This window comes from Panthera pardus, unplaced genomic scaffold (genome assembly GCF_024362965.1).
Source record: "Panthera pardus isolate Hobbes unplaced genomic scaffold, ASM2436296v1 HiC_scaffold_17, whole genome shotgun sequence".
NCBI classification, from domain to species: domain Eukaryota; kingdom Metazoa; phylum Chordata; class Mammalia; order Carnivora; family Felidae; genus Panthera; species Panthera pardus.
The window spans coordinates 107,833,766-107,853,529 of record NW_026526732.1 but is presented as its reverse complement, the minus strand read 5'-3'; the positions used below and the strand labels follow the sequence as shown (position 1 = coordinate 107,853,529).

At 41.9% G+C, this 19,764-nt stretch overlaps 2 non-coding genes across 2 annotated transcripts; both read right to left on the bottom strand.

The window, feature by feature from the left end:
• Positions 1 to 264: 264 nt before the first annotated feature.
• TRNAR-UCG (transfer RNA arginine (anticodon UCG)) lies at positions 265 to 337 on the bottom strand. Its single transcript has one exon. It is a non-coding gene; the product is annotated as a tRNA-Arg (tRNA).
• An 11,666-nt stretch (positions 338 to 12,003) lies between these two features.
• On the bottom strand, positions 12,004 to 12,077 carry TRNAT-UGU (transfer RNA threonine (anticodon UGU)). Its single transcript has one exon. It is a non-coding gene; the product is annotated as a tRNA-Thr (tRNA).
• Positions 12,078 to 19,764: the final 7,687 nt, after the last annotated feature.

Below are 19,764 nucleotides of genomic sequence, written 5' to 3'. Positions count from 1 at the left end.
CGCCACCGGGAAGGGAAGGGGGAGGATGGTCGTCACGGACCTAAGTGACCTACAGGGACCCGTGCTACAGGGTCGGGAGAGCAGAGCTCCTCAGCCTCCGAGCCCCGCTGCGCTTCCCCACCCCGGTGCACCTGCCCGGCACGGTGGGGAGGGGGGGGCCGCTCGCGTGCGTCCCCGCACAACTGTGCACCTGAGACGCACTGTCGCACGTCCTTCCAGCGACTGAAGGGTCGGACAGGGATGTGAGGGTGAAAAAGGGAACAGCAACCACGAAGGGATTCGAACCCTCAATCTTCTGATCCGAAGTCAGACGCCTTATCCATTAGGCCACGTGGTCCCACGGCGTCTTTGTCGCAAAAGCTACTACAAGTGTTGCGAATCTAGACTCTGGCCTGTCCGTGCGTTGCTCTCTAAAGTGATGGCGCCCTCTCGGTTAACCCCGGTTCGGAGGCAGCGCGGTTGACATTCACAAACGCAGCATGATCCACCTGCTGACAAGCTGTGACTCCCTCCTCGCCTCTGCCTTCACCCGGACCCCGCACCTCCCTCGTGCAGCTCAGCCAGCTGCTTCCAACGGTAAAGACGGGAGAAAAGGACTGAAAGTCCCTCTGTGATCAGGGCCACAGGCTCCCAGGTCACCTTGAGAGGTCAGAACGGAGACGCCCTGGGAGTAAAGGAAAATCACCAGGAGTGGGACAGAGAGCCCCTCCTGCGACGGCTCAGCTCAGCCCAGCCCCAACCCCGCTGGGACAGCCTCAGGTAGGGCGGGATCCAGGGCCTCCTCGGCCTGCTCTCCTGGAAGCCGTGCAGGATGGAGACGCCAGAGCCTCCCCCGACCTTTGTATGAGGCCCCAGAAGGTCCCAGACACCGTGCACGACCGAGAAATGTCCGTCCTGTTTGGAGCCACACAGCGGAATAGCCCCAAATCATTCAAAGAACTGAATAAATAGTCCATTTTTTCCCAGAGAGAAAACCCCAAACCCAGATATTTTCATCTGGAGGTTCTACAAAATATTCCAAGGAGAATAATTTCAACTGGACACAAAACACTTACAAACATAGTCCCAGAGGGAAGCTTTCCATCTCATTTTATACGACCGACCTCATCCTGATGTCAAAGCCAGGCCAAGACAGGTGAGAGAGGAAAATCACCGCCGAATCTCAATCATGGATGTAAAGGCAAATATCCCTTAAAGAAAAAAAAAAAAAAAAGCAAACTAGATCCAACAGTGCTTAAAAATTGTGACAAGCGTGGGTTTATACCAAAAATTGAAAGTCAATCTAGCATTAAAAAAAGTTTTTATGATTCAGCACATCCAGAAATTAAAAGAAAAAAGTTATGTGCACCTTAGTACAAGCAGAAAAAGCATGTAAATTAAAAAGGTGTAATGACTAGAAAGGAAGAAACAAAGTCTCTCCCCCCCCCCCCTTTTTTTTTTAACAGATTGTGTGCTTGTGTAAAAGATCAACTAAACAAACAAAAATAAACTATTATAACTAGCAAAAGAATTTTAACACATTTTCCTGATAGCTATAAAAATTTACAAAAGCAATTGCATGCAACAAAGAAAAATCTAGATACCACACAAAACAAGATAGTCACATGATAATATTTCAGTAATAAGGAAATACCCAAAAACAAATATAGCATGGTTTCATGTATAGAAACTACAAACTAAACATACTAAATAATCTATTTTTTTATGGATACATGTGTAGTAGTATATAAAAGCAAGAGAATGATTATCACAAGTATTATTATACTGGTTATTTCAGAGTGAGAGAGAGAGATAAAATGGAAATATTCTTTCTTAATTAGTGGCTTTTCTTTTTTAATTGAAGTATAAAAAGCATGTGGGAAAGTGCTCAAACATACATGTAAAAACCTCTTTGATCCTGGCTGCAGCAACTTCTTACTCAACACGTCTCCAGAGGCAAGGGAAACAAAAGCAAAAATGAACTATTGAGACCTCATCAAAATAAAAAGCTTCTGCACAGCAAAGGAAACAATCAGCAAAACTAAAAGGCAACCGACAGAATGGGAGAAGATATTTGCAAACGACATATCAGAGAAAGAGTTAGTATACAAAATCTATAAAGAACTCATCAAACTCAACACCCAAAAAACAAATAATCCAGTGAAGAAAAGGGCAAAAGACATGAATAGCCGCTTTTCCAAAGAAGACATCCAGATGGCCAACCGACACATGAAAAAATGCTCAACATCACTCATCATCAGGGAAAGACAAATCAAAACCACAATGAGATACCACCTGACACCTGTCAGAATGGCTCACATTAACAACTCAGGCAACAACAGATGTTGGCAAGGATGCGGAGAAAGAGGAATCCTTTTGCACTGCTGGTGAGAATGCAAACTGGTGCAGCCACTCTGGAAAACAGTATGGAGGTTCCTCAAAAAACTAAAAATAGAACTACCCTACGCCCAGCAATTGCGCTACTAGGCATTTATCCACGGGATACAGGTGTGCTGTTTCGAAGGGACACATGCACCCCCATGTTTATAGCAGCACTAGCAACAATAGCCAAAGTATGGAAAGAGCCCAAAGGTCCATCGATGATGAATGGATAAAGAAGATGTGGTATATATATACAATGGAGTATTACTCAGCAATAAAAAAGAATAAAATCTTGCCATTTGCAACTAGGTGGATGGAACTGGAGGGTATTATGCTAAGCGAAATTAGTCAGTCAGAGAAACACAAAAATCATATGACTTCGCTCATATGAGGACTTTAAGAGACAAAACAGATGAACATAAGGGAAAGAAACAAAAATAATATAAAAACAGGGAGGAGGACAAAACAGAAGAGACTCATAAATATGGAGAACAAACTGAGGGTTGCTGGAGGGGTTGTGGGAGGGGGGATGGGCTAAATGGGTATGGGGCACTAAGGAATCTACTCCTGCAATCATTGTTGCACTATATGTTAACAAACTTGGATGTAAATTAAAAAAATAGATAAATAATTTTAAAAACTGGTAAATTACATGTAATATGTTTTTTATATTCGTGTTACCAGAGTAGTGTACCAGTTAAGAGCATAGACACTGAAGTTGGATTATCTGATTCTTAATATTATTCTGAGCTAAATAAATTGCTTAATCCAAAAAAAACCACAACAACATACATGTATACAGATCACTGAATGTTTACAAAGAGAACATATCTCTGAATCTTCACCCAGATCTTTTGTTCCAATTTATTGCCACTATTTCCATCAAATGAAACCCAGAACTCAGTTTTGTCCCTTGGGCTATGTCAAGAAATAGAACCTCACCAGAAGCTCTCCTCATGCACCTCGTAACCACTCTCTTCATAAGGGTCACCACTCTCTTCTGACACTTTTCAGTATTGCACATTTTAATCACTTATGTAAGTAGAATTATACAGGATGTGCTCTTTTATGCCTGGCTTCTCCTGTTGTTGCAATTAACAATGTTCTTTTTTGCTGAATGGCATGAATATGTCACAATTTATTGGTCCGTTCTGTTCATGATGGACATTTGGGTTGTTTCCAGTTTGGGGATATCATGCACAGGGCTATTAAGGACACGCTTGTAAATGTGTTTTGTGGGTGGACCTGTGCACAAATTTCTCTTGGGTATTGTAGCTAGGAGTTTGACTGTTACTGAAGTTTGCTGATCGCTTTCAAGACCCATCACTCCCTCACATCTAAACCAGCTCATAAGAAAGTGCAGAAGCTCCCTCTCTTGGCTCCAGTGGGAAGGTCAAACCACACTAGCCCCGGCTCCCACTTGGGAACCTTTGCCCAGCTCCACCCCTCCTGCTCTCTCAAGCCATTTTTGGACCTGCCTGGGAGCCTTGTCTGCTCTCCCCAGAAAGCCTCATAATGTGAGTAAACATTTTCATAGCTTCCTGGTGCACCTATAGCATTATCAGTCTTGTGATTTAAACCACATGCAGGGGGTGGGGGAGACCACTTGCTTTCAGCTGAATGAGGCAGGACAGGTATGTACTTGGGAGTGGGCTTGCTGGGTCACTACAGGAATGTTGAGCTTCCCTACAAATACCGCTGCAAGCAGCACGTGTGATTTGCATCCTTCTGTAATTACATAAAGGAGCAATGGACAAGTTGAAAAGGGGCAAGGATGAAACAGGACAAACTAGACAAAAAGGTAGACGAGCGACAACCTTCCACAGCCCAGCAAAGCAACTGTTAAACACGGGACTTGATTTCCACACCGTGGGAATGCCAGTGTCGCTGAGGGCACTGGAATTTCTACTCACTCCCTCGAGGATGGATCCTCTCACTATAGTGATTGTTCCTCTGAGGGCCCAGTCCCTGCCGTGGTGGTGTCTCAGAGCACACGGCACAGGTAACAGAGCTCACGGCAGCAGTCTTCGCTGGAAGCTGGCCCATAGTAAGAGCTGAGAAAGCTGCTTAGGTGGCGGTCGATTTGGAAGGATGGGGAAGTGACCTTGCATTGGTAGGAATTGAGTGGACAATCCAAATGCATATTTCAATTAATTGCCCCAGTTTGAAAGAATTGAAGCCCCTGACCAGTATTTATAGTGGGGGATGTGAGAATTAGGTTGTCAACTCTGCGTTCTTACAAAATACATTCTTGCATCTTTTAGAAGTAAAACTACTTCTTGCGTGCACGTCTCCAACACGGTAGAGGGCTAAAGGACCCCACGTCCCGGGTTATGCTCCAGTCTCTTTGAGGACATCAGTTTCAATCTACCGCTGCCAATATTCTTATGCACTTTGTGTAATTAAAGCAATTACTTTCTCAGATAAAAATTGGTCGTTCAGAAAGACAGAAGGGAGTTCAGTTTGAGGTAATTGGCTTGGTGGTACAGAATTCTTAACATAAGTAACATAGTTAAGTAGATGAGCATTTTAGTGAAATTGCTAAAAGTCTTTCAGAAAGAACTTGTGGCAATTGTGGTCAAGGTTGAGGAGAGAGAAATGTTAACGTCTTTTTCTCCTTCATACCAAAGAGCAAACAGAACAATGACTAAACAAACAAAAACCAGACCAGAACCTCCAAGCACCAAGGCACGACTACAAATGGTGTAACATATGCACGATGGAAATACAGGAAAGGAGAAAGAGAGAAGGTAATGGGAGACATTTTTGATATAATAATGACTGAGAATTCCTCCCAAATTAATTTCAGACACCAAATCACAGATCCAGAAAGCACCAAGCATAAAAAATGCCCTCCCCCACAACAAACCAAAAAAACCAAACCCCCAAACCCACAAAAAAACAAGAAAACACCAAAAAACCCCAAACAAGCAGAAAAAAACCCACCACCTAAAATCAAACCAAAATAAACAACAACAGCAGAAAAAAACACTATACCTACACATCTTATCTTTTTGAAAAAAAATTGTAATGTTTATTTTTGAGAGAGAGAGAGAGAGACAGCATAAGAGAAATAAGCATAAGAAATAAGCATAAGAGAATCCGAAGCAGGCTCCAGGTTCTGAGCTGTTAGCACAGAGCCTCACACTGGGCTCAAACTCAGGGACCATAAGATCATGACCTGAGCTGAAGTCAAGGCTCAACCGACTGAGGCACCTAGGCATCCCTCTACACATATCATCTTAAAACTACAGAAAGAAGGAAGGAAGGAAGGAAGGAAGGAAGGAAGGAAGGAAGGGAAAATAAGAAAAAATTCTGAAAGAAGTCAGAGGAAAATGCATCTTATCGACAGAGGAACAAAGATAAGAATTATATCCGATTTCTCCTCAGAAACTATACAAACAAGAAATACTTAACATGCTGAGAGAAAAAAAACCTCACCAAACTAGAATTCTGTAATCTACAAACTTATTCTTCAAAAGTGAAGGAGAAATGAAGACATTCTCAGGTAAACAAAAATTAAACAAATTTGTGGCCAGTAGACCTGTTTTGTAAGAATTGTTAAAAGAGTTTTTTTAAAGAGAAGAAGAATAACAATATAGGTCAGAAACTCAGATCTACACTAGAAAAGGGAGAGCATTCAAGAAGGAACACGTCAGGGTAAAATAAAAACTTTTGTTTTTCTTATTCTTAATCTAACAAATAACTGTTTGGTTCAAAATAACAATAGCAACAATGTATTCAGTTATGTATGCTCCTTTATATATCTCATGTATATATATATGCTTACGTTTGCTTATTGATAAGTGAATGGCAGGAATGATACAAGGGACATGAGGAGGGTACCAGGAATGTTTTGTTATTATAAGGTACTCACGTTACCCATGACAAGTATTGCATTATTTGAAAATGGACATTAGCTGTAAATATATATTGCAAACTCTGGGGCAACCACTAAAAACAAGTTTGTAAACAAAAAGAAGCATAGTCAATATGCTAAGAAAGGAGAGAAAATGGAATCATATAAAATGCTCAATTAAAACCACAAAGGGCAGAAAAAGAGGGAAGCCTTTGGCAAAATACAACACCCATTCTCAGTAAACTATGAATAGAAGGGAACTTTCTCACCCTTATAGGGAATATATCCAAGAAACCTACAGATAACATCACACTTGCGGTAAGAAAGAGGAAGCTTCGCCATGAAGATCAGGTACAAGGCAGGGATGTCCTCACTACTCCTTCTCAACATTGTATTACAAGTCCTTGCTAATGCAATAAGACAAGTAAAGCAAATAAAAGGTATACAGATTGGGAAGGAGAAATAAAGCTGTCTTTGTTCTCAGATGACATGATCATCTGTGTAGAAAATCCAGAAGAATTCACAAAAAAAAAAAAAAAAAAAGAGGAAAACCCTCTGGAATGAATAAGTGATGCTAGTAAGGTCAAAGATACAAGATTAATTTACGAAAGTAAATTGCTCTCCTATATGCCAGCAATGAAAGTGGAATCTGAAACTAAAAACACAACATTTTTAGCACCCAAAAAAAGAAATATAAATATGTAAAGACCTATACAAGGATAATTGCAACACTCTAATGAATGAAATCAAAGGAAAGTTGGTTAAATGGGGAAATAGTTCATGTTCATGGACAGGAACAGTCAATATTGTCAAGATGCCAGATCTTCCCAACTTCATCTATAGATTCAGTGCGATCTCAGTCAAAATCCCAGCAAGTTATTTTGTGGATGTTGATAAAACGATTCTAAAGTTTATATGCAGAGGCAAAAGACCCAGAATAGCCAACACGGTGTTGGAGAAGAGCAAAGAGAGGGTTGACGCTGCTGACCTCAAACTTTCTGCAAAGCCACAGTCATCCAGACGGTGTGCTGCAGTCATCAGGATAGACAGACAGACCAATGGAACAGAACAGAGTCTAGAAATAGACACGCACAAATAAAGTCAACTGATTTGTGGCAGAGGAGCAAATGCAATTCAATGGAGCAAAGACAGATGCTGTTAGAGCAACTGGACATCCACATGAAATGTGATCTAGACACAGACTTTACACGCTTAACAAAAAGGACCCCAAATGGATCACAGACCCAAATGTAAAATGCAAAACTACAACCCCCCTAGAAGATAACGGATGACCTTAGGTCTGGCAGTAACTTTTTAGATACGACACCAAATGCATGATCCACAAAAGAAATAATTGATACGCTGGATTTTATTAAAATTAAAATCTTTCACTTTGCAAAAAAACAATGTTGAGAGAACGAGAAGACAAGTTATAGAGTGGAAAAAATTTTAAAAATACATATCTGATAAAGAACTGATACTCAAGATATACAAAGGGCCCTTAAAACTCAAAAACAAAAGAAAAACTGTTTAAAAATAGATCAAAGAGGGGCGGCCTGGCTGGCTCAGTCAGTCACGGTTCGTGGGTTTGAGCCCCACGTGGGGCTCTGTGCTGACAACTTAGAGCTTGGAGCCTGCTTCAGATTCTGTGCCTCCCTCTCTTTCTGTCCCTCCCCCGCTCACGCTGTCTCTCTCTCTCTCAAAAATACATAAACATTAAAACCTTTTAAAATTTAATAAAAAATAAATGAAAGAAAAGACACCTCACTAAGGAGATATTCAGATGGAAAATTAGCATAGAAAAGATGCTCCACATAATACATCATTGTGTAAATGCAAATTAAGGCGGCAACGAGCTACTACTATATACCAATTAGCAGGATCCAAATCCAGGACACTGATAACACCAGATGCTGGCGTGGGTGTGGAGCCACAACAACGCTCATTCATCCCTGGTGGGAATGCAAGGTGGCACAGCCACTTCAGAAGACAGTTTGTTGGATTCTGACAAGAGTAAACACACTCTCACCACATGATCTAGCAATCACACTCGTTGTTATTTACCCAAAGGAGTTGAAAACTTATGTCCACACAAAAAGCTGCATACAGGTGTTGATAGCAACTTGACCCCTAATTTCCCAAACTTGGAAGCAATCAAGATGTCCTTCAGTAGGTGATTGGAAAAATTAACTATGGTTCATCCAGACAATGGAGTATTATTCAGAGATAAAAAAGAATGATCTATCAAGCCATGAAAAGACATCAGAAAACCTTAAGTGCCGTTACTAAGTGAAAGAAGTCAATCTTAAAAGTCTGTACTGGGGCACCTGGGTGGCTCAGTCGGTTGAGTGTCGGACTTCGGCTCAGGTCACGATCTCATGGCTCATGAGTTTGAGCCCCGAGGCGGGCTCTGTGCTGATATCTCAGAGTCTGGAGCCTGCTTGAGATTCTCCCTATGTGTCCCTATGTTTCCCTACGCTATGTGTCTCCCTCTCTCTCTGCCCCAACCCAAACCCACTCGCATTCTGTCTCTCTCTCAAAAATAAATAAAAATAGAAAAAAAAGTCTGTGTACTGTATGATTCGGATGACACGACACTCTGGAAGAGGCAAAAACTATGGAGGCAGGAAAGAGTTCAGTGGCTGCCATGGTTTCATGGTAGAGTGGAGGAATGGATAGGGGAAGGCCCAGGAATTTTTAGGACCGTGCAATTATTCTGTAGGACACCATAATGATGGACACATGTCATATTCGTCCAAACCCATAGAATGTACGAGAGTGAATTGCAAAGTAAATGAGGAACTTTGAGTAATAACAAACGCATCACCCAGGTGGGGAGGCTTTGCATCTTATGGGAAATCTCTGTACCTTCCTTCAATTTTCCTGTGAACTTGAAATGGTTGTAAAAAAAAAATAGTCTCAATTTTAATTTTGTAAAAAAATTTTTTTTTAAATGTTTATTTATTTTTGAGACAGAGAGAGACAGAGCATGAATGGGGGAGGGTCAGAGGGAGGGAGACACAGAATCTGAAACAGGCCCCAGGCTCTGAGCTGTCAGCATAGAGCCCGATGCGGGGCTCGAACTCACGGACCGCGAGATCGTGACCTGAGCCGAAGTCGGCTGCTTAACCGACTGAGCCACCCAGGTGCCCCTGTAAAAAATGTTTTTATTCAGTTTTGGGAGACAGAGAACTAGCAAGGGAGGGGCAGAGAGAGAGAAAGACACAGAATCCGAAGCAGGCTCCAGGCTCTGAGCATGTCAGCACAGAGCCTGACGCGGAGCCCAAACTCACAGACCGCAAGATCATGACCTGAGCCAAAGTCAGGCGACCAACCGATTGAGCCACCCAGGGACCCCATGTAAAATAGTCTTAATTTTAAAAAGAGTACTTCTTCAGCACATTTTTTTCCTGACGTACTCTTGTCAATATGCAAATCACTTGTTCTTCATAACATTCAAATTGGTGTTAAAATCAAAGTAGTAAAAACTCAGTCTTAAAATATGCTTGATAAGATTAATGATATTTTAAAGGGTAACATTTAAAGCCTACATGTCACTATCTATTACTGTTTAAAATTATCTTATTCATATATAATAAAATACATAGAAATTAAGATATATCACACATCACTTTAATGTTTATTTATTTTTGAAGGAGAGAGAGAGAGAGACAGAGCATGGGTGGGGGAGGGGCAGAGAGAGAGGGAGACACAGAGTCCGAATGCAGGTTCCAGGCTCTGAGCTGTCAGCACAGAGCCTGAGGTGGGGCTCAAACCAACGAACTATGAGTTCATGACCTGAGCTGAAGTTCAGACGCTCAACCGATGGAACCACCCAAGTATCCCTCTATCTTTTAATATATAAGTATGGATACTCTCATTGATGACGTAGATAAAGCTATCACAAGTTTTGTTCTTAGGCACTTGTGGTTTATCTGACATCTTTTCCTCAGACTGCTTCCTCCAAGATCAGGCCACAGCTTCAGAGACCAATACGGTGCCTTTGACATCACACCAGCTTGGGTGCTACCCAGACAGCCAGTTGGTAACACCCAAGTATTACTCCTTCTTCTTCTAGTCCACGCATGGTGCTCAAAAGCAATGCCGGGGGCAGGGGGATGCTGGAAAAATTGATGCTCCATATTTTCTTAATTAACCCAGAAGTATTATATCGGCTGCCCAGTTCATTGAGCTCAGAGCATGTGGAGTATCGTCAGTTCATAGAGAGAAGGGAATGTGCCATCGACACGTATATTTTTCAGTGACCACGTCCATTCCAGGTTCAGCAGAAGTGTGCCTATATTCACGCACACCCCGTTTTCAGACCAGTTGAAGGTATGTCTGTATACAGGCTCACACCATAACTACCAACAAACTTATTTCCAAAAAGAGTTTATCTTTAGGTTTAAAATATTTTTGTCAGTTGGCATCAGTAGTGACAGGCAGTGGCAAGATGGAGGGCAATACATTCGAAATTCACGTTGTCCCCAGTGTGTCCTTCCTTCAAGCTGGCCATGGGTGAGACCTGCCGATTGGGAGTGGACAATCCCACCTTCTCAGTAGACGACTGTGCTCCTCTGTCCCAAAGCTATCAGTCACTGGAGCAAATTAAGGACAGTCACTGAGTCTTTTGTCAACAGGTGTCCAATCTTCTCGTACTTGAGAGGAGATACTTCCTTACAGGCCAAAAACTCGGTCTTCTGGTAAGTAAGTTAAGCGAGTAAGTAAGTAAATGTTGAAAAAGCCTTGGGGTTTCTACGGGAAAGACTGTGCCGGGAACCCCTGCTTATACTGCCGCGGAGACCCCCACGCTGCAGTGGAAGTCCGTGGAAGAAATGGGAAATGAGGACGCGGCCCATCTCATTCTGCAGAAGTAGCCAGTACCCCGTAGTGGTTGCCCTTCTTTTCGCTCATGTTTTCTGCTTGACTAAATACATGCGCACCCACACACAGCAGTTTTGTGTTTCTAAACGTACAGAAATAAAATCATACTGGAGTAAGTATTCTGATTTGCTGCTTTTCATTCACCCTTCCATTGGGAGATTAAAAACCGAAACATGTTGTTACTACAATATTGTTCTTGCGACTTTTGGGAGGAGGGGTGCGGGTACCCCCCCCCCTCAGCTGACCTTGCGCTCTCACGCTCTCCCCTCACCCCCGCTCCCGGCCCCCTGGGGGACCCAGGCCGCGACTAAAGGCCTCCATCCCAGGGCAGAGGGCTAGGCGAGGGGCGTGCATGGAGTTGTGGGTGGGGGAAGGACACTAGGCGGACAGCAGGAGGGCTGGGGGAGGGGTGTGGGCAGAGCGGGGGAAGGACACCAGGAGACAAGGCGGGGAAGGGAGGGGCGGTAGAGGGGAGAGACCTTCCTCGGACCGGGTAGGAAATAGGGGACGACGCCCTGAGGCTCCAGTCCTCACTCATTCAAGCCTCGTGTATTCATTCCACAAACGCGGCCGAGAACCCGGCTCGTGCGCACAACGCAGCCAAACCGCGCGTGTGCGGCGGCCCCGGGGGGAGGAGCCGCGTCCTCACGACCTCTGCCGGATGCTCGGCGCGCTCTTTTGTCCAAGCGGATGCGCCAGCATAGCCCCGAAGACGCCCCGCTTTTAATCGTCAATCACCGGTTCCCGGTTTATCGAATCTCTGCCCGAGTCAGAAAAACCTTTGTTCCAGAAAATCCTCAAAACTGGTGGCAGCTCTTTCTTGGTCTTAAGGGTGGGCTCAACCCCAGGAGGTGGCCCCCAGCGCCGCGCGCCCCCTCCCCAGCTAAAAGGCTGGGGCCAGGCCCCGCTGGGATTCGAACCCAGGATCTCCTGTTTACAAGACAGGCGCTTTAACCAGCTAAGCCACGGAGCCAAACAAAACACCGGCTTCGATAAGTACCTTTTAATTCACGTCTTCCCCCCGCCGCACCTTGTGTTTTGTTTTGAGAAACAGGACTTTCCGTGCTGGTTTCATTCATATGCAGGCACTTTGTGTGCCTTGCGGTGGCTGAACCAGGAGCTGAAATGAGGCCACTCAGACCGCGTATCTGAGTCCAGACTTCAAGTGAAAATAATACTGTAAATGTCTCACGCTTCTATAGCACTTTACAATTTACTGAAAGCTTTCAAATTTATTTCCCCTTTTGGAGGCAAGCCGTAAGAGACTCTTACATACAGAGAACAAACTGAAGGTTGATGGGGGTGGGGACAATGGGGGAGGGGCATCGAGGAGGTCACTTGTTGGGATGAGCGCGGGGGTGTTGTATGTAAGAGATGAATCACTGGGTTCTACTCCTGCAGCCAAAACCAAACTGTGTGCTGACTTGAGAATGAATGAATGAATGAATGAATGAATGCATTTCCCCCTTGAACTCGAATGGCAACCCCAAGGTGCTGAGCACATTATTGTCCCTATTTTACATTCAACACCAATGAAGTAAGGGACTTGTTCAGGTTCACTCAGGCAAACACCAGGGTCAAGACCTAAGCTCCTCTTCTGACGCTCATCCAACCACATTGTTAGTACAGCATTTTCCAAGTGTTGTGGATCACAGAAGCCCAGGAATCCTAGGGACTACAAAAGCAGCAGTCTAGTTCTTGCTCATGCCCTCTGTCCATCGTGACCCAGCCCAGGGCGGTGGGGTCACCTCTACCTGACGCACTGATGTTCTCTCAACAGAGGAGTAAAAAAGGCCAAATCAAGGACTGTTTGTTTGCTGCTGCTCAAAAGTAACCTGTCGATTCTGCTCACATTCCATTATCCAGGGTGAAGTGAATGAGGCAATTAAAGATGGGGGGGAGGGGGAGTAATCAACTGACCCCAGGAAGTAACCTTGTCCCTGGGAGTAATCATTGTACCCCAGGAAGTAATCTTGCCCCTGGGAGTAATCATGGTATCCCAGGAAGTAATCTTGCCCCTGGGAGTAATCATGGTATCCCAGGAAGTAATCTTGCCCCTGGGAGTAATCATGGTACCCCAGGAAGTAATCTTGCCCCTGGGAGTAATCATGGTACCCCAGGAAGTAACCTTGCCCCTGGGAGTAATCATCTTTAACCCCAGGAAGAGGCAGCAAATACTTCTGAATAATCATCTACCACAACGACAAAAATCCAGTATTATCTCTCACTTTCAAAACCCAGGAGTTTTCTTTTTTCTTTTAAAGTTTTCTTCGTTTGCTCATCTCCTCCCTATTTGTGTTGAAAATGTTTAGTTTTGTGTCTTTCAAGCTTTATTCTCTTATACTGGACAATAGCTATCTTTACGTGAGAGAGAAGGTCTCGAGGTTTATGACTGGGCTGAAACCAACAGCCAGGATGTGTCCTGATCCTTTCCTTTCCACCACATCCAAAAATCCTTGAAGAGGCAGTCAGGAGCCGGGTCATGTCAGCCTGGCCAGGTCAGGGCATCTGTGTCAGGTGACAGCACTGGCCCAAGCACACAGCTGGACGAAGGCAGGGCAGGGGAAGGCAAAGACTTCCCAGCAGCAGGCTGGCCATGGTGCAGAGGTGACTGTCTGTAAAGGCTCCCTTCAGACTCCTGTTTTACCAAGAGTTCTTCTTAGCAACTTTCATTTTACCAAGCATTTTGTAGAGTTGACAATCACTTGCATGCCTCTCTCTCATTCCTTGGCTCCCGTTAAAATCTTATCCCCAGTTCTCTCCTTACTTCTTAGGATTCCTTCCCCACGTCTTGTTGAGTGCTCTTTTCCTAACTGACTCGTACATACAGCATTCCAAGAACTTGGTCCTAGGAATTTCTCCTACCATTCCATTCATTCTCCTTTAGATAATCTTACTGAGTTTCATGCTGGTCAAAACCTTTCATCCAGCTCCAAATTTGTAGTTTAGCCTTTTGTTGGAACTCTGATTTTCCCAACAAATGCCTCAAACTTATCAAGTCAAAAAAGGTTATCTTTTTTTGTCTGTTCCTCCTACACAGACCTTCTCTGTGTCTTGATCCTAAATCACTGAAATAACATCAATAGCTGTCCCGAGGTCAAAGATAGGCCACACGGGGATTAGGGAAAATTTGTATGAACATATTATGGAAGTATCTTTGTAAAAATCAGGTATTTTTAAATTTTCTAAAGAAACCGCTACTATGTATAATTACAGGTATGTTCCTTGTGAAATAATGTAAGGTTTCATTTCTACACCTGTTGTTTTCAGTTGATTATCCTTCAACATGAAGAAAACTTCCTTCTCCTTGAAAAGAGGAGAGATCTGTATTTCTTTTTTTTTTTTTTTAATTTTTAATGTTTATTTATTTTTGAGAGAGAGAGGCAGAGTGAGAGCAGGGGAGGGGTAGAGAGAGAAAGAGACACAGGATCTGAAGCAGGCTCCAGGCCCCGAGCTGACAGCATAGAGCCCGATGCAGGGCTCGAACTCACAAACCGCGAGAACATGACCCAAGCCGAAGTCGGAAGCTTAACCGAACGAGCCACCCAGGCACCCCGAGATCTGTATTTCTATAAAAGGTTTGGACAGTATACTTTTCCTAACCCATAGAGAATTTCTGGCTTTACTTATCTGTGAAATTAAGTATAACAAGATCAGTAAGTTTATAGTGGGTTAATTAACCAGGATTGGCATGGAAATTTGTTGGAAAAAACATAATTTACAACTTTAAAGAACAAACTCAATTTTTTAAACATGTATCTTTAATACAGTTTCCTATGACAAAATATTTTATTAACAAGTCCTAAATTTAGGCAATTACTATTAAAATCCTTGAATTTAATAGGACAGCTTCTTGCTCATCTCAGCAAATATATTAGCCAGTAATTCAATTTGTTGATGAGAAGATGGTTATATTTATACATATAAATTATATAAATATGTATTAATGTACTTAATATGTATTAAATTATATATACATAAAACCTTAATATGACCTTAATTCCACCTGGCAAATGCTCTATATTTTTGTAGCAATTGGAATGGAAATATTTTCCAATCCTCTCCCCTTTCTTTATAACAAAATGATTTTTTGTATTTTCAAAAGCACTTGAGTAAACCATCACCTTCTTCTTTCTTTTTTTTTAAAAAAAAATTTTTTTTAAACGTTTATTTATTTTTGAGACAGAGAGAGACAGAGCATGAACGGGGGAGGGGCAGAGAGAGAGGGAGACACAGAATCGGAAGCTGACTCCAGGCTCTGAGCCACCAGCCCAGAGCCCGACGCGGGGCTCGAACCCACGGACCGCGAGATGGTGACCTGAGCTGAAGTCGGACGCTTAACCGACTGCACCACCCAGGCACCCCATCACCTTTTTCTTTCAAGATTTTTAAATTAAATTCTACTGTGATTATAATTTTGAAAATAAATTTCATTTTAACCAAAGTTGAATTAGAGTACTTTTTTAAGCTTACAAATGTATATTCCTAGATGCATTCATGACTGAATGATTTTGCAAAATCTATTCCCTGTCTTGATATCTGCTGTTAAATTTTTGAGGAAATAACTCTTCAGACTTCTTAATACACATGAAATACAATGTCCAATTTAGGATTGTACTACATAAACTGTTTTATAATCTTTTTTCAGTTAATACAGTATTTTGACCAGTTTCCCATGGAAGAAAATACATATAAATTTTTATTATTAAGACTGCTTAGGGGCGCCTGGGTGGCTCAGTCGGTTAAGCAGCCAACTTCGGCTCAGGTCATGATCTCGCGGTCCGTGAGTTCGAGCCCCGCGTCGGGCTCTGTGCTGACAGCTCAGAGCCTGGAGCCTGTTTCAGATTCTGTGTCTCCCTCTCTCTGACCCTCCCCCGTTCATGCTTTGTCTCTCTGTCTCAAAAATAAATAAACGTTAAAAAAAAAAAAAAGACTGCTTAGAATCTAAATGTATCAAAGAAGCATTACTTGACTAAACAGTTCCTGTGAAGTTGGCTCCTGGATGATTTCCTTTTGTGGAGAGTAATATAAACTCTCCTAACATATTAATCTCACAATTAGATTTGGGGCATAGGTTACATAATTTTCTAAAAATTCTAGTTGTTGGTAAAATGTTGCCAAGTTTTTAAATGTTTCCATGCTTATTTCTAAATCGTTGTCTTGAGAGGCTGTAGCCTTAAGAATTTCTCCGTCCAGCCAGCATCCAGAAAGTGTTTGACATGTTGACCAGTATTGGCGGACGTGGAGGGTTGCCTCTCTCTGCCATTCTCCGTCATCTGGGTGACAGAATTCCTGTTGCATGGCAGTGCCCTGGTATAGGGGATGAATCCGGATTTTTCTAAGGCAGCCATGGCAATCCTCTTCCCCTTAAGTAAAGAGATGGGTAGGGTAGTTATGTGACCCAATTACGCTGTTTAGTTGAAGGGGAAACCACTGGAGGTTGTGGAAAAGACTTCTTCTTACTGGTGAAAGAGTTTCCAGAGAAGGTTCTTTCCTACTTAGCTGTTTTTCTGCGAGTGAGCTGGGAAAGCCAGCTGTGACCTCTGACAACATCAGGACAAAGACCAACAGACAGGAAAGGACAGAACACAGAAAACCTGGCTCCCTGACCACATTTCTGGGTTATTGAAATAATCCTGAGGCCACTTTATCTTGCTACATTTAAAAAAATGTGTTTATGATTTAAAAGACTTTTAGCTGAATATTCTGGTTTTTTTTTTTTTTATGTTTTTGTTTTTTTGCCCTTGCTGTGTCCTCCCTAAAAAGGAGGTATACTTTCCCAATCCACTGACACTGGGTTTAGCAATAGGACTTGATTTGACCAGTGGATGTGGGTGGAAGGGGGTTGTGTGGTTCTGAGCTGGGCTTTCAAAGTCATGGCCAAGCTCTCCAGCCCATCTGCATCATACCAGCAGAAGGGCACCCGTGGTGGCTGCTGGTCTGGAATGAGAAGACACGTGGAGACATAGACATAACACAGCAAAAGCCCCGCCAACCCCAGCTGAGCCCAGCAGAACGGAGCCAAACAACAGACCTGTGAGGAGCAAATGTCTTACTTTAAGCCGCTGGGTCCTTGACCCATTTCTTTTTTCTTCTACTCTGTTCAACACTTTTCTTATTTATTCAAAAGATCACCATCAAACATATAATAGAGCAAGTGTATCTATGTACTATGTATTCAAAATGTTTTCCCAATTACTAATTTTTTTATATTTATTAATACTTGTTTCAACATAGAACTACAAATTTTCAATGGGTTAAATCCAATGCTTGCTTCTTTATAGTAACTTTCCTGGGAGTCATTCTTTGATGACTTTCCCTCCCACTATTTACATAATTATCATCTAAATGTATCCTAACATTTAAAAAGTACATTTAAACAATAACATATCTGGGATTTATATTTTGGTGAAAGTACTAAAATAAAGGTCTTCATTTGTTCCAAAGTATTAGCTTCCTATCCCAGAGGTAATTGTTATTTCCTCTTTTGAAACATCATTTTTATGATACAATCTTCCCTTGACTTATGAAGGCAATTTGTGCATGAAAAATATAAGGCAAATTATCATAAGTAGAATATTAGCATTTGTTACAATGCAAAGTATTAATACAATCCTGAGTCCCTAAATTGACATTTATGTGTTCATTTATTCACCAAATATTTATTGAACAATACCATGTGCTAGGCATTTTTCTAGGTCATGGGGATATAGCAATAAACAAAATAGATTAAAAACCCCATTCTCTCGGGGTGACTGGGTGGCTCATTGGGTTGAGTGTCTGACTCTGGCTCAGGTCATGACCTCTTGAGTTCGAGCCCCATGTCGGGCTCTGTGCTGATAGCTTGACTGAGCTAGGCTGATAGCCTGCTTCAGATTCTGTGTCTCCCTCTCTCTCTGTCACTTCCCTGCTCTCTCTCCCTCTCTAAATAAACGTTAAAAAAATCCACTCATGGCTACCATATTCTAGTGGGAAACAGAAAAATTTATAAGGAGAGAATAGGAAACCAGGGCAGACAGGGGTGGATTGTATAAGGCAGTCCAAGCTGCTGTAAGCTTTGTGTTTTATTTGGAATGAGATGGGAAACACGGGAGGGTGTTGAGTAGAGTGATATAATTTAATCTACACTTTCAGAATATCTCTCTGGCTGTTGAGAATGGACTGAACAGGAGTGAGGGCAAAGTCAGAGAGATCAGTAGGAGTTATTTGTAACGAAACAGAAATCTCAGAAAGAAAGGGTGAGGGTTGACTCAGTGCTATTGATAAGATAAAGTCGCTATTCCCTGTTGTGAAGAAAGATTGGGTATATTAACGTGCCAGTTACTACACAAGTACAGAAAACACTTACAGATGGGTTACAGTTAGACTAGGTTAGATACATGCATATCTCCATCATAAATTTGAATTTCTTGCTAGTTTATTTGCTCAGATGAACAAGAACCTCTCCTATCAAATTCAAAGATTTTAATAGTAATTGCCATTAGGACTTAGGACTTTCATTGAAATATCTCGTCTGTAGGAAATTGTATTTGTTGGACAGAAGTTAAAGCAAACTCGGTCCCTTACATATGTTAAAAAACAATTCTCAGCACTCTGCTCTGCCCAACTTACCTGTTATTTAGCATTTCAAGTTCCTTCTTGGCGTTTTAACCCTAATAAGTTCACATTCTTGCTAATATTATCTTACAGTAAATGTTTATGTAGATTTCCCAGATGTTTATTCTTTTCTTTGCTTATCATTCCTTGTTGAGCTTAGATTTTCCTTCATGGTTAAATTTTATTCTTTCTTACTTATGTCTTTAACAGCTTTTTTTTTTTTTTAACTGAAAGTTTGTTGGTATCGTGTCTCTCCTGACATTTGTGAAAATGTTTGTACTCCTCTCTCATTCTTTTTTTTTTTTTTGGTAATCCTCTCTCATTCTTGAACACCACAGTGACTAGTGGCTTGCATCTATCTTAGTTTGACAGTTATTTTTTTCAGCTCTTTGAAAACGTTTTTCAACATTTTCTGGCTTCTGTCATGGCTGTCGAAAAACCTACTGTAAGTCAATTTTATTTATTTGTTATTTTTAAGTCCCTCGTTGCTTTTAATATATTTTTCCCATTATGATGGATCTATGTATAAATTTAGTTTTATTTATCTGGCTTTGGGCTGTTTTGTAGCTTGATTTTGAGGGCTCAGGCCGTTCTCAAATCTAGAATATTCTTGTGCTTCATTTCTTCAAAGATCCCTCACTGCCCCTTCTCTATTCTCTTATAAATAGATGTTGGAGATTCTCAGTCTTTCCTTCATAATGTCAGTTCTTTCATAATTTTCCTTTTTAAAATCTTTTCATCCTGTCTTCAGCATCACTTTTGTCAGATTTACATTCCAGCAACTATTTTGTACCTTAAACTTTGAAAAGATATCAAAGAATATTTATAACTCAATACAAGGTATTTAAAAAAAAAAAACAGTATGTTGAACACTGTTTTATTCACCACCCATGTTGAGAAACAAATCATGACCAAAGTGGTCCTCCCTGAGCCCCTGCCCTCCTCCTTCCCCCACCCGACACAGGGCACCTCCGACAGAAACTCCGTTTTCTTATTTTGTAGCGTTCTCTTTTCTTTACATTTTACCACCTCATATCTCTCATTTGTGCTGTTGAGGTTTTCAT